Below are 16,510 nucleotides of genomic sequence, written 5' to 3' on the forward strand. Positions count from 1 at the left end.
AGTTCTAACACTTTTGATCAAATATGGGTCCCCATTAATGCCAGTAGTAGGTGGTTCTGCTCTTCGGCATTAAAAATATTTCGATGTTTCTTATAAATTGCAGGACTGGCGAAATATCCGAAATATCAATGCTCAAACGATGCAGACTCATAACTCAATAAATTTGATATTGATAGATATTTGAATAAAAAAAATCCGAGCGAGTTCTAACAATGTCATATAGTGCAACACTGCTATGTAAAAAAGTCAACTTATTTACTTATGAATAAAATATAGTTGAGATCCATTACACAAGGTAACTCAGCAGAGAACTCTATATACATACCTATATGTACGTGCATATATGTATATGAAGAAGTACGTATTTCACATACTTATACATATATATGTGGTTTCTTTCATGTTTCCCAAAGGCATATGTTGCTTTGTATATGCTTTCTTTTTGGCCGTAAGACCAATTGGTCGTTTTACGCTTATCAGATACAACTGATAGATAAACAACAATATAAAAATGTCATATTAAAAGTGTTATTTTATACATTCACACATACAAAAGTCCATAGATGGATTCATATGTAAGAGAATTGAACTGATTATTGACTCATAAATATTCATTGAATTTTTCAAAGCTTTACGGAGAGTATGGCAAGGGTATATAATACACAAATCAAATTATACAGAAAACCCCGCTTTAGACGTCTCTTGAGCATTGCTGACAAAAAGTTTAAAAATAACGGTAGATCTGATACTTTAGTTGTATGTGTGTTTTACGAAATATTTAACTTTTTTCATTAAATTGATCTTACTTAAGACTGTCCATTGAATTAACTGTCTGGGGGTGGCAAGTGATGTACAAATGCATATATGCTATATACATATATACAACTGTATTGATCTACCATAAACAAAGATTTCCCCACGAAAACTATGTATCGTTGTAGAGTGTTGTGGGGTGGAGATTTGCGATGGTTCTCTTCTTTTAGTGTGGGCGTATGTTTGCCCAGTCCACTAACTGTTGCTGTTTTCCTTATTTGGATTATATTTTCCATTTCACATGTGAGCGCGTTTTTCTTTGTATTTACCGGCAACGTTGTCGTTACTCTGGTTACTTTTCGCGTGTTGCTGTTTGCTCTGGTCAACGTCGTTTCCGTTTGATGGCTCGCGCTTCGCTTGGCCATTCCGCGCCTGAGTTGTTTTTGTGAGAATATCATCACCTGTTTCGCATTGTGAACGGCCACGAGGATGCCAACTAGAAGAAGGTCGCCACTCAGTACGCTCTCAGTATGAGCTCAAGCCTCACTGTATTCCTTTATAATTCTGGATTATTTGCAACTTTTAATTACATAAAAATAACATATATTGTACGTACGTTTGTAGGTATATGAGGAGCCAAATGTTGACAGTCTAGTAAAAGTGGAAATAATAAATGATATTAAATTACTACTGATTGTTCCATTCCACAGAGGAGTGTGTTGACTCTAGCGGTTCAAACGGATCAAATAGTTACCTTAAAGTAATAATGATGTTTAATATTCCTATCGTGGGTGTCTTCTAGTTTTATGTAGTGTTTTAATCTACATATCTGTGATTTTATTTGTCGTTATGTTTTTTTTTTTTATTGGGCATTAATTAAAATCAGTAATCGATGATTTTGTGGTTATTTTTCAAAATAAGTTTTAACCGGATGTGACATGTTGGTGTCATAAATGAACCCTTAATTTATTCATGCAACAACAAATGAGACCTTGTAAAGGGATATCCGAAAATCCTACTAACTTCTCCCCAATGAAAAGATAAACTTCGATCCCTTTAACGTACAAATGACACAGAGACAGGCTCTTATTGCCGTTCGTTTTGCGTTTTATTCGATGCAACTACGGGCATTTCTTCCGGCTGTGTAGTCGGTGCAACAAATGACTATGAAACTAATTTATATAACGCCTGCACCCTAATTTGGCATGTAACGGTATTTTCTCAAATTATTTGGCACGTATTGCACGTACGTGATGCGTATAAACTATTGTCACTAGTTTTTACCCTGTAGGATCGACCTTTAGCTCCTATTTACATATATGTGCATAATTTATTTATTGCTTGGATTAATATGCTTTATTTCGCTCCATATGTACAATTTTTAATAATTCAATAATTCCACAAATCTTGAACGGAAAAAATATTTATCTTAGGACATCACCCTCTATAACCACCTGCTAGAGGGATTTATGAATATCACTTTAATGCAAGACATTTTTTGATAGAAATATATATTATTATAGGAAGAGACAGGCTAGTAAGTACTTGCTCTTATGGTTTGTACTATTGGTAGAGTAGTTTATAAGTACATGGTTGATTTTACTACAGGGGTGCGACACACACACATTAATATAATGACTCTCCCGACGTCGAATTCTACACAAACAAGTAAGTGCTAATTTGCCAAACTAAATTAATCCTTTAATTTGCCACATAAACAAAAACAATAACGAAATACGCGGTTCAGTAAATACATGCCAGACAATAATAGCAACAACAGGATACACAACACGTAACTAATTACGCAGACACTAATACGTCAAAGCAGTGAATGGAAATCGATAGAATATTCAATAATTTGGCATTGTAATCTAGACTTAGTGTAGGTGAAGTGGCCATGCGGGGTTCGGGGAAATAGACATTTATTGATGATAAATTAAAACTATTGGCTCACTCGCACACATTAGGAAGGGAGACGTGACAATACAGGTATTATATAGGGTGATTTTTTAAGAGCTTGATAACTTTTTTTAAAAAAAAAACGCATAAAATTTGCTCATCGGTTCTTTATTTGAAACGTTAGATTGGTTCATGACATTTACTTTTTGAAGATAATTTCATTTAAATGTTGACCGCGGCTGCGTCTTAGGTGGTCCATTCGGAAAGTCCAATTTTGGGCAACTTTTTCGAGCATTTCGGCCGGAATAGCCCGAATTTCTTCGGAAATGTTGTCTTCCAAAGCTGGAATAGTTGCTGGCTTATTTCTGTAGACTTTAGATTTGACGTAGCCCCACAAAAAATAGTCTAAAGGCGTTAAATCGCATGATCTTGGTGGCCAACTTACGGGTCCATTTCTTGAGATGAATTGTTCTCCGAAGTTTTCCCTCAAAATGGCCATAGAATCGCGAGCTGTGTGGCATGTAGCGCCATCTTGTTGAAACCACATGTCAACCAAGTTCAGTTCTTCCATTTTTGGCAACAAAAAGTTTGTTAGCATCGAACGATAGCGATCGCCATTCACCGTAACGTTGCGTCCAACAGCATCTTTGAAAAAATACGGTCCAATGATTCCACCAGCGTACAAACCACACCAAACAGTGCATTTTTCGGGATGCATGGGCAGTTCTTGAACGGCTTCTGGTTGCTCTTCACCCCAAATGCGGCAATTTTGCTTATTTACGTAGCCATTCAACCAGAAATGAGCCTCATCGCTGAACAAAATTTGTCGATAAAAAAGCGGATTTTCTGCCAACTTTTTTTTTTTTACTTTTGGTAATAAAATTCAATGAATTGCAAGCGTTGCTCGTTAGTAAGATGATGAAATGTCAAAGCATACTGAGCATCTTTCTCTTTGACACCATGTCTGAAATCCCACGTGATCTGTCAAATACTAATGCATGAAAATCCTAACCTCAAAAAAATCACCCGTTAACCCGTAAATAAATGGGTAATATGACAGTATACCCACATATACGTAAAGTCAACACACCCACACACAAACAGCCAAAAAAACATTGACACCAACAACTGTATTCGCAGTTGAAAACATTACACTTTATTTTGAATATATGTATAAGAATCGTTTCCAAGCCACATTAAGAAATCATCTACTTCCTTCCGTCATGATCTCCCGTCGGCAGGATCGACAACGCGAAGGCGACCATACGATTGCAAATAAGCCTCGCTATACTCGTAACATTCGACACCAATCCGAAATCATTCGTGCGAGGACATCTGAATGGAATATATACGAGTATGTTTAAATGTTTAAAATAAGGACCCACAATCGGCATCGTCGAACAGAAACTTCTATCGGTTTGTATATAAAGTCGGCCCACAGTGCGCGTCACTCTCACATGGAGCGGAGTATGTGAGAGCATATATTCATTGAAGGTTTTGCGTAATTTCTAATCATGCCGACTAATTTCATTAAGAGATAATATTATGCATATTCCAAATTCACTCGTTCAATTTAAAGCAAGCACTCACAATTATGTTGTTTTGAAAATCCTGTAGCGAAGCATCAAACTAGTTAGGATATATGTAGTTTACGACCAGACATTCTTGTCGAAACTCCATCTAGACTGGAAAACATCTACCTTATATTATTTATAATGTTTTGATCTATAGTCCACCAAGAAATCGCTGAGCTAGTCCTGATAAGATCTCTCTCCGAAATCTGTTTGATGGAATAGAAAAAAGACGACTGACTGAAAGGGTTTGCGGTTTGTAAAGTAGTTCACATCAAATTGATAGTAGCGTAGCGGATGAAGAGATGCATTCGTCAAAGTTAATTTTTGATAGTAAATATAATTACTGAGTTCCAAATGAATATATTTAGGTACATACTTAATGCAGATCCAACGGTTCATATGGTACATATAAATGCAGCGTAACTATGTATGACTACAACGTATGACTTTTCACATACGTAATACATTGTATTTAAATAATTTGAACTTTAACTGTGGCAGTCAATATCCTCTGGTATCGTAAAATATTAGGCGCTACCGATGGCAAGTAGTCATTCCACATAGGATTGTAAATTTTCGAGTATTAGAAGCAGGTAAAAGCGTTTGCACATACACAGCGGAAATTAAATATCCATCACGGAAGTGTTTAAATAATTTAAATGTTTACTTCGAACGTCGAGTAACTTCCATCGGTAACTTCGTCAGTATTGCCTTAGTTTTGATTTGGTGTACCTTTCAATCGTGTTTGTTGCAATTTGATATCCATGGACATAGGAAGACGGCTCTGCGTGTCATTTAGCTGAAGTTAATCTCAGCTATAATAACACTAAAAAATTGTCATTTCTCGTGAAGCAGAGATTTAAGTAAATACCTACATGTCAATAAAGAGCAAAATAAAGACAGAAACTAAGTAATCTATTATTTTTGCTATAAAATAATATCCACGACAGTATTTGTAATGCATTCCAATATTTTCTCAATTATTTATCCAGACTTGTATATAACATGTTAACAGTTCATCCGAAGAACAGGCGTTCACTCTTATTGAATGAGCATGCGATGTAAATACATAGATGTTAAAGGGAGTCCTTAAGTACTTAACTGTTATACACCGATGAGAGAGCGGCACTGTAAAAGTTATGTATGTACTCCTTCTCCATCATCTGTTCTGCTGTTAATTATGAAAATTATAGAAAACTGGCTTGAAAAGAGCACATTTTGCTAACAAACCCTCTCGGTGAGAGCACTGAAATGATTCCATTGTCGTCATCATCTCCACTGTAGGTAGAGGCCAACGCCGAAGCATTACTTCGTCAAGTGTTGCTCTTAGAGTCTAAGCAGTGCTAAGGCACAAAAATGAATAAATCGATTTTTACATAAATTTTCATGTTCAAGGATATTTCAAGTAGAAGAATGTGCTCGGCACCGCAGCTCCAATGTCCCGACACCACATACAGCTCGCTCAAGTGATAATGACGATGACTATAGCTTTGATGATGCTATTACATAGAAGCATATTGATATATAGATACCTGTATGAATGTCTACTTGTGTGTGCATTGCGACAGATAAGATGGGGTGTGTGGAGGTAAGACGAAATTTGGTTATTGAGTAAACGATTGGAAAACAACATTCATTTGAGAGTGAGAGCGTGTTTAAATCATTAAGATACCTAATAGACCCTGCAAGGTATGCTTGTATTGTATTCGTTTCTCAAGGCGGTTAATTGTCAATTTGATGAGCTTAATGCCCTAAAACGGTACATTTCCTGATTCCTTGTAACATATTGCAGAGAGTCTAATAGCTTTATCTACGTAACGGTCGTTTGTAACATCTAAGAATTATTGAAAAAGATACATGGCTGGATGTACAAAAATTACACAAAAGACAAAAGGTCCATTTTGCGAAGTCTGGCCGAGCAAGAAATAACTTGAGCGAAACAGAGATATTTTGAAGAAAATTCGTACTTGTGTAACTTATCATTTTGAGAAGGTTTATTTGACATGATGTGATAAAATAAATGAATATAAATAGTAAATATATTCAAGAATGAAAGCCAAACAGATTGCCTTCGCAAAACAATGAGTCAACAAATATACATCAAGCATCGTGACTAGGTGTTAGCTTTCGTCATTCGATCATTCGGAATATAAGTTTGTTTTATGTATTCTAAGATAACTTGCATTATCTTTCTCGCTTTCTTGGCCTTTCACTTTTTGTTGCGTATTGCATGATCGCGTGATTGTTGGGATCATGAGTGGGATCAATATATGATTGGAATGAAAACATACCTACATTATCTATGCAATAAGTACGAAAAATACTGTAATAAAGGACGATGTAGAGCACAATCTGGGCGGGACGAATTTAAGATCCCTCCACCAAAATAGTAAATATACATATATATATATGTAGGTATCACAAATTTATTCACATACAAAACATTTGCAGAAAATTGTTAATAAAATATCAAACTCTGATTTCAATATATTTTTTATCCAATGATCTTTTTGTAGTAACCCTTCCTTTGCCTTAATTGGCGCTTCATACACTGTTTTATTTTATTTTGTCACGCTTATAATATCGATATTATCTGCAGTATAGCTTCGTGAAGCACTCTATGTTTTCTATTTTTATATAGTGGCGGTTAAATGCTAGTTTTCCGCAGCTGTGTCATTTATCAAGTAAAAGTAAGATGGTCAGCATTGATTTAAACCACCCGTCGCCTTAACGTCCCCAGAACAAGTGCAACTACATACTTTCAACGGACCGTGGACTCACCCCACAGACGGTGCCATCAGACAGAAGGCGTACATGAGAGCATAGCGGCCACCTGCACTAGCAGCAAGTAAACTCGCCCCTAATGTAGTATTGCAAGGGCTCAATCGTTCCGGTATATGCATTTATTGGCGTTGCGCCGCATGCAAGTAATTAATTGTGATTTGGTATTTAGATCTGCTGCACTCTTTTGTGTACTTGTTGGTGGGCCCCTTTCCTCCAAGCAACCTTTATAGCAACCATGAACGTACGCATACCGTTGCAAATACTCTTGTTGGTGGAATGGAAACTACAATACTACGTCTACCCGATCAGAACGCTACTCTAGAGGAGTCTGCAAGGTTGCAGGGTTGAAGGCGAAAGTGCAATCTCCTGCAGTGGTTCATTCCAACATTTAAAAACTCCGTAATGCTATCAAATGAGTCTCCGCATTGTTGGACGTCAGATTTGCCTACAACGTGTAAGGATCCGAAGCGTTTTATTATTGTTATATTATATTGCGAAGTATTCTGCTTCAACTTTTTGTCTATAAAACTGCCAAGGACGAAGCACATCTGAGAGTAATATAGGCTTAAAAAATTTTCAAAATATTATACATATCGATATTTTTGTTAGGTTCTTTTCAAATAGTAAATAAAATTTTGTTCAGATTGATATAGAAAATCAAATGCAAAAAAATTTCCCTCCCTCTTAATTTTACGCTCCTAATTCTATTGTCTTGAGATTTATCTCACTTTCAGATATTTTAACGTATACAGATATATTGGAGATGGTTGGTTTTATTACTCGATTAATTCCATTAACACAACATAACACAACTCGGTAAAAGAAACTTTCAAAAAACAAAACGCTAAGGAGACTTGGTGGATCCTGACTAACGAAGCACCCACCCAGTACACTCAACGTAAACTGAATTTGTCAATAAAATATTATATACCGAATTTCATTGAAACCGGTCGAGTAGAATTTTTTCAAAAAATATAAGTGCAGCTCACTTCTAATAATTAATAATTTTGTGTTTTTGGTATTTTCCGTTAGTGAGTTAACGCACTTTCGTTAATTTTCAACATAACCTTTGTATTGGAGGTGGGCGTGGTTATTAACCGATTTCACCTATTTTTTATAGTTTGTAAAGGGGTACGTAAGGGAAGTTACTTTCCCAAAAAAAATTACTTCCAAATATGCACCTTCCTAGTGCGATCCATCGTTTAAAATTTTACTTTTAAAGCTTTATTTATGGCTTAGTTATAGCACCTTATATATTTTCGGTTTTCGCCATTTTGTGGGCGTGGCAATGGTCCGATTTCCAATCTACTCGTCACCCTGATCACTTTGATATATATAACCCTATATCTAACACGTTTAGTTTTAGGTGTTACAAAACAACCGTTATGTGAACAAAACTATTATACTCTCTTAGCAACTTTGTTGCGGGAGTATAAAAAGATATTCGCTTACATTAAGCAATATGTAAGGGATAAAGACTGAAATAAAAACTGAAGAATGTGCTCCCATATTCAAATATCTTTATTTACTATGTACATTTCGACTCGTACTAATAAAACTGGAAAAGGGTGCTCTCAGGAGAGTTATAAATGCTTATGCACTTAACCATCATTACGTTTTAATCATTTTAATTCTTTAGTTACAATTTTCACCTCTAAAATTCTTAACGATTGTTATTTACTTTGCTTACTTAATTCAATCCTCATACGGTCGTTGCGTTGCCTTTTGCCTTTTGGACGCTGAACTTCGAACTTTAAACTCTATTTCTGTCGTAATTTTCAATTACACTGCCAATTAAATTCGTCTTTTAATTTTATTAATGAATATCAGTGGCTTACACTTTTTGGTCAACCCTCATAAACTCATACACCCTCCTCACTGTGCCAGAACCATATGGTCCCAATAGGAGTTTCCGATAAATTGATTTGGCTTTGTATTGTTCAGCCGGAGGTAATTAGACATAAAAGTGTTTTCCTTCTCCTATATTGCACTCTTTGTGTCATATGTGGCAAACGCGGATTCACGCACTAAAGTACATACATATGTATGTATGCATATTTTGCACAAACAAACATTGTATTTGAAAACGTTCGTTGAGAGTATTATAACATTCACTAAGGCAAGCACAATTGATTAAAAATTGTCAAAAATGTTATAAAATAATGGAAGTCATCGGTGGGCTACAGGTGGTGAATAATTGGTCATTTACCACAACTGCATGCGTCAGAGGCTCGAGAAATTTGAATGCGTGGTTCTTAAAAATGTACCTTAGTGTTTGGACCTTGAAGGATTCCTATGAGAATGACATTATGAAATTATCTTCGAAATTGCAACAAGTTATCAGTAGATCAAAAGGGTTCCTAAATCGGGTCGTTCTAACTATGCTAAATAAAATCTTCAATTTAATGCAAAGTTAATGGATTTCATTTACTGGACCTTACCAGGTCCTTATGACCTAAGGGTACATAAAAAAGTACCCTTCTAGAAACTCTTCAATACATTTGACTAATGTGTTCAGACTTACATCCGAATTATATTGACTTGTTTACTTGCTAGTGCCAGGAGACGCCTTTACACAGTAGACTCGATTACTCCAGTTGTTTATGACAATGTTTCCATTGTATTATTGTCTCCAGGTAACAGCAGCACACTACTTGCTTTTTCGGCAATTTGAATTCTCAAACAAATGACAGATTTTGGGACGGAGAGCGGTTGGTGTTTGATGGAGACCACCTTCGCACTGATTTCAAGAAGTTCCACATTCACAAATTAGATGTGATGTTCTATTTTTGTAGCAGATAATCATCAAGAAGAAGAAAGCTACTAAATTTAAAGAAACAAGTAAGGAAGGGCTAAGTTCGGGTGTAACCGAACATTTTATACTCTCGCAATTTATTTACTTAACTTTATTTATATTAATAATACACAATTTGACCCACATATTCGTCATATATATTGTATAAAGTCCATTGAAAGTTGGAAACCATAATCTTAGGTTAGAAGCACCGAGGTCCTCGTGTTCGATATATGGAGCGTTAAAAACTTATGGTCCGATTTCGGCGATTTTTAGAATGGGGCTGCTACACTATTAACATAGTATTTATGCAAAGTTCTGCACCGATATCTTCACTAGTGCTTACTTTATATATTGTAAAGTAAACGATTCAGATCGTCTTCAAAGTTCTGGTATATAGGAAGTAGGCGTGGTTGTGAAGCGATTTGGCCTATTTTCACAACATATCATTGGGATGTAAGGAAACTATTATAAACCAAGTTTCATTGAAATCGGTCGAGTAGTTCCTGAGATATGGTTTTTGACCCATAAGTGGGCGCCGCCACGCCCATTTTCCATTTTGTAAAAAAATCTGAGTGCAGCTTTCATCTGCCATTTCTTATGTGAAATTTAGTGTTTCTGACGTTTTTCGTTAATGAGTTAACCCACTTTTAGTATTTTTCAACCTAACTTTTGTATGGGAGGTGGGCGTGGTTATTATCCGATTTCTTTCATTTTTGGACTGCATTAGGAAGTGGCTAAAAAACACGACTGCAGAAAGTTTGGTTTATATAGCTCTATTGGTTTGCGAGATATGTACAAAAAACTTAGTAGGGGGCGGGGCCTTCATACCAAATTTTATTTCCATAGCTTTATTTATGGCTTAGTTATGGCACTTTATGTGTTTTCGGTTTTCGCCATTTTGTGGGCGTGGCAGTGGTCCGATTTTGCTCATTTTCGAAAGAAACCTTCCTATGGTGCCAAGAAATAAGTGTGCCAAGTTTCATCAAGATATCTTAATTTTTACTCAAGTTACAGCTTGCACAGACGGACGGACGGACAGACAGACATTCGGATTTGAACTCCACTCTTCACCCTGATCATTTTGGTATATATAACCCTATATCTAACTCGTTTAGTTTTGGGTGTTACAAACAACCGTTATGTGAACAAAACTATAATACTCTCTTTAGCAACATTTGTTGCGAGAGTATAAAAATCCGCAATTGAATGGAAAAGGCTGCTATTACCTAATATATTTTCAGTTTGGTTTGCCAAAAAAGGTTTCCCTGGAATTTTTGACAAGTATGCTTGTTGTTTCCCGATGCAGTGTCCAGAAATTGAAAATCTTTTATTCTAACGCTCTCAATTTCTACTCTCTTCTGGCAGTTTTTTGCTTTCAAAATACTCTTCTTTAACCAAAGAAAAATATACTTTTTCGCAGGTAATGCGTGATCTAACAAAATTTGAATATCTCATAGAGTTCATTCCAGAGCATCTTGTGTTCGATACCTGTATATAGATATATTAAGTATTTCGAATCTCAATTAATACTAAACCACGATTTTTGCTTAAACTTTGCCTGAATTCAGTGATAAAGGAATAACTGCTTGTGTTTCAAACCTTTCACAAATAACCCCATAAGCGTTTCCAGCAATACGAGAATGTCGCATAAAAACCGACAAACAAGCAGTTATTTCAGTTTAAATTGCAGAGCACTTTTTGCTCAAAACAAAAGCGATAATAGCCAACAATGCAGAAGCAAGCAGGAAAATAACAAAAAGCTCTAATGACGATTTCATTGCAATTTGCAGTCACCTATAAATGCAGCAGTTCAGAAGAGTGTCCACATGTGGGTGTATTAGCATGCAAATCACTCATGTACATAAATATATGTATGTATGGGTGTATGTGAGGGCGTTTGGATCAACATGTGGTATCCACTTATACACACACACACACTCTCTGAATGAGCTTCCGATCTACAAGCACTGTTGCAACGTTACAGCTATTGTTAGTTGCGTTGGCTTTTGCATTGCAACAACTTTATGATAATTGCTGTGGTGTATTTTTGTTACTTTTTATTGTGTCCTCGTTTGCTGCGCCCGTGGAGGGCTGAGGGCTGTGGTAAGCACACATATCATGCAGCATATGCGATGACATCGCCATACTTTGCCATTGTCACCGCAGTCCAGCAACAGCAGCAACACAAATAATCAAAATGTTATTTTGTAAGTGTGTGAGTGTGTGAGTTGGCAATAATGTGTGTATGCACACGTACTACTCCAGCGCGCCGGACATTAGAGATGTTGCTGCAAAAACGCTCACACCAAATCACCGATTGCCAGCAACACCTTCGGTAATTACATAACGCCGCTACACATACATATGCAAGCATACTACACACTATATATGTATGTATACGTATCATTGTCGGAGGGGCAAGTGAGTATTGAGATGCATTGAAGGCTTTCTAACGGCAGCTAATACCAACAATGTTGGTTCTTTTATTTTGTTTAGTTGGTGATTTTCGCATCATTGTTGGCTACGCTTTTGTTATTGTCGAGCCAAACAACAATTTTTAATTGCTCAGCAACAGGCGATATGAACACGTATGTATATTTTTTTTATAGAACACAGTACTCTATGGGACACTTGTCACCCCCACCCTACACCCAAGCTCCCACTGAGCTGCTGTGTCAAAACCATGTTGCCAGCCAGAGTGCTATGGGTTTCTTCAGCACACCAAGAATGATGTAATTTTTAACGGGATTAAGATAAGACCATACGTTAACAAAAAACCTATTAATCTAATAACAGAAAGCAAAATTATTCAAAGTTACACTGAAGAACCAGTATTAGATTGTCTTTCAGGTTTGGAAGCGGTATAAAGTAGGTCGTAGACGTGTTTAAGCAAACATATTTCGATAAGCAAAATATGACTTTATTCATCTCGCAATCTTCGCCACTTCTGTTATGGTTTTTTAATTTTCGGGATTTATTTCCAATTATTGCATTCCTTCCCTGCAAAGAGCTCAATTGTAACTTTTGTCAAATTGCACTGTAATGAATCTTGAACATGTGCAGATACCTCCAAAAATAAAAGAAAAACGCCTTTAGATTAGGTCTTACTATATATGTATAGTATAAATAAGCTCCCAAGCAGATTGCATAATACAAGCGAATTAGTGTCACTTACTCTCCATATGACACCATTTTCAAGTCCCTTATATTTAGAATAGGTGAATCAGTGATCAATGACGATATCGAAATAAAAAACGCAAATTGGGTAAATAATGTTTCTCGACTATAATTAAAATCTGAAACTCTCCAGATGGTCTCTTTAATTAAATAATTAAAATCTGAAACTCTCCAGATGGTATCTTTCTAGCACAAAAAATTTGACCCAGAAATACTCCGATTTATTTAACTCATCTGAAAAACTCTTTTCATGTACCTTAGCACCTGCATTGTTAGTAGTGGACCTTAGAGAATATTAATTAAATGTTTAACATCAAATATTCAAATTTCATTATTTGGAAAGTAGCTCACAAAATTTTGAAATAACAGTGTAAAAGAAACCAACTGCATTAATTCTAAATGTATTATTAATGTTAAAAGGAAATCAAATATAAAGACAATAAAAAGGAGGAAAGAAAGAAGAATGGAAGAATCACACGCTCGTCAAGTGCGATGCGGGTGCACGAAGTAGCGAAGCATTTAAAACCAAATAATCAAAGCAAAAATCAACACGGCGAAGGTCAGAGTATTCTCGCTCCTCCGCCACACAAAGAGGGTGGAGATTTCTTACCAAAGGTACCCAACATTAAATATTAACAAGCAATCTGAACATTTTCATAAACTTTCCCCTCATTCCACAAATGTTATCGACAACAACAACGTCGGTTATGCTAAATATGTATATGAAGCCAAAATCCTCGCAACAGAATCAAAATACAAGCGAAACACAGGAGTATTTCAATAAAGTAGCAGTAAGTCAGACAATGCATCAAGTGTATGCTATATATATATATATATATGTATGTATGTACGTACACCGGCTGTCGCGAATACCAGCTTCAAAACCAAAACAGAAGCTATTATTCCGCAAGGTGGATACCTGTGAAGCCAGTGATCGACTTCCAGAAGCTTTTGGAAATGCTTTTGAGCATTGAATAGTACGCAGCCCATGATAGCTCTAAATATCACTACAAACGGTAAGTTTAAGTGAAGTGTTAAGTTTTTGGGTTCCTCCAATTCATTATGCAATACCTTTAAAATCAACCCTTTCCATGGTGCACAGTCAACACTTAAAAAGTGCAAAGTGCAATGGTGTACCAGACAAGCTAATCGAACAGAGTCGTGATTTAATGAGGTAAAATAAAATAAGAAACGGGGCGTGAGAGAGATGGCGGCACGAATCATTTTTTTTTTCAGATTTTTATACTACAAGCTTTTTCAAGATGTCGTCGCACCTGAAATGTACTCATGATTTGGGTGCAACTAGAAGTCAACCATGAGAGGAAAGGTCATTAGTAAGTTTCGTTATCGCTTTGCAGCAGCAGTTTACCCAGCCTGTTTGACTCTTGGAGTGACTGTGATTTATTGCGTTCTTCACTTTATGGCAAAACATTTTATATTTGTAACACTCCTCACACTTGCTTTACCAATTGTCATCCTTTCCCTTTCCTTACAGACACCTCGTTGTTGTTTCTTTAAGCCTTCAGAGCATGTCTTCTGTTGCTCTCGTTGATATTGCCGTTACAAGTGTTACTGGTTCATCTCTCTACCACTCTTTGCATTCTCTTAGATAATTTCGCAAACGCATTTGGATGCCTTGAATAATAATCCAAAGCCAAATGATATGCTTATTAGGAGTGATTCCCTACACTATCATATTCGTGGCTTTAAAATAACATTAGCGCTGTTTTCCTCAGCAGCCGCCTTTGGGCGCCGAAATGCTTGCAGTGTGTCTGCTCTGGCCATATAAATTATTTCGTTAAGTACCGTACATGCGAAACCTATTCTTGAAAGTATCACAGGTTTCGAATTTCAGAAGCAAATATTCTCTTACTGTTTTCACCAATAGTCACCAAATACATATCTCTAATATTAAAATTTTGTGAGATTATTTTAGTCAAGTGCCAAAACTATTATGTACAATTGGTATTCTAGAAAAATACATTTATTTTTTTGCTAATAATCCACTCTTAAGGTCTTGTTTCAGTCGAAATAAAAAATGTTTCAGCTTGTAGGTAATTTAATTTTAAATACATACATATTCAACAGTATTTAATTTTGTTATGCCATCGACTACAGCAGTGAAACAACGACAACGTTACAACGGCAGCAGAGAAGCCGCAACAATAATGCACTTATGTTGATTTGCTGTTATCCATCGCAACTCATTTATCATCGTCCAGCAACGCTTCAAAGCGGTAGAGTACATTTCATGCAAGTAAGTACTCGACGCTATTCGCTGAAGAATGGTGCTGATCTACAGCGTTTTTCACGAAGCATTAAAAAATAATCCAATTTTTATCGTGGGTAATTTCCAATGGGGCCGCAGCACTACTGAGAAGCACCACTGCAAAAGTATTTCCCGCAGACACGTGTACACGCAAGCCAACGAGACGGCCGAAGGTAATAGCGGTTGCATGCATGCACATATAGAGATATGTCTGTATGTTGTGAGACGGACGCAAAGGAGCAATACAGGACAATGATAACAACAACGAGATAAAGCTAGTGCAGCGATGAAAACTCAATTTGGTTGATTACTTACATTGAATACCACTGACACGACTGACGTCCAAAATGCGGCCACGAAATCTAAGACTTGCAAGCATATATTTTACATTTGGCTTTATTAGTATTAGTATGTGGACAGGAAATTGCACATACCTTTACTAAATTCAAAATTAAGACATAGCCCATGTACTTTACTCGGCTCGCCTCATACACTTTTGTATTTGTATATATGCAGAATATTTTATGCACATAGAGAATTTTTTTGATATCGTGAATATATTATTGAAGGCCTCCCATATTTATGTGTTTTATAGTTTTAGAAAGTTTGTCCTTCAAATGTGCCATCTTAGAAATGCAAATTATAGTGATAGTTGCAGCCAACCCAGGAAGGAAGACAAGGCATCATCAAAAAAATCTTAACATCTGATATGCATATAACTAATCGCCAGTATAGAAATCGCTGAGTTTGGAGTAAAATAACGAATGGAGGTAACACACCACGTAGAGTAAGGTCTAGTTACTGTTATATGGATTAACGCAATGCAAATAGTTATTCCGGAAATGAATGGTGCCGTTGCGAACTCATTGTCTCTATTATTCACGATTTTGTTGTTATTCAATTGCTGCCACAGTTATGGAAATGTGATTTATGCTCTCGTTGTCGCCACCTTCATCGCCTTATCAGCATTACAATAAATCTTGCCAAACTTGTAGAAGCTACATGTTTTATTTCACCTCCTTGGACCTTTTCTTGCTGAATATCTTGGTTTTGTTCTTTGACATTGACATTGCGAACGCCTACATTAAAATCGTTTTATTTCGAACCCATCCTCCTCCGCCACCAAAAGGTATTATATTGATGGGTTAAAACGCATGCCCAACCTTTAAAAGAATTGTGCACTTTTTCTAGTAAATGTTCTATTTTGCGGGTCGTAGTTGGTCAAATTAGAATAACCCAATCCAGTCACTCAAACAT

This window comes from Zeugodacus cucurbitae, chromosome 5 (genome assembly GCF_028554725.1).
Source record: "Zeugodacus cucurbitae isolate PBARC_wt_2022May chromosome 5, idZeuCucr1.2, whole genome shotgun sequence".
Taxonomy (NCBI): domain Eukaryota; kingdom Metazoa; phylum Arthropoda; class Insecta; order Diptera; family Tephritidae; genus Zeugodacus; species Zeugodacus cucurbitae.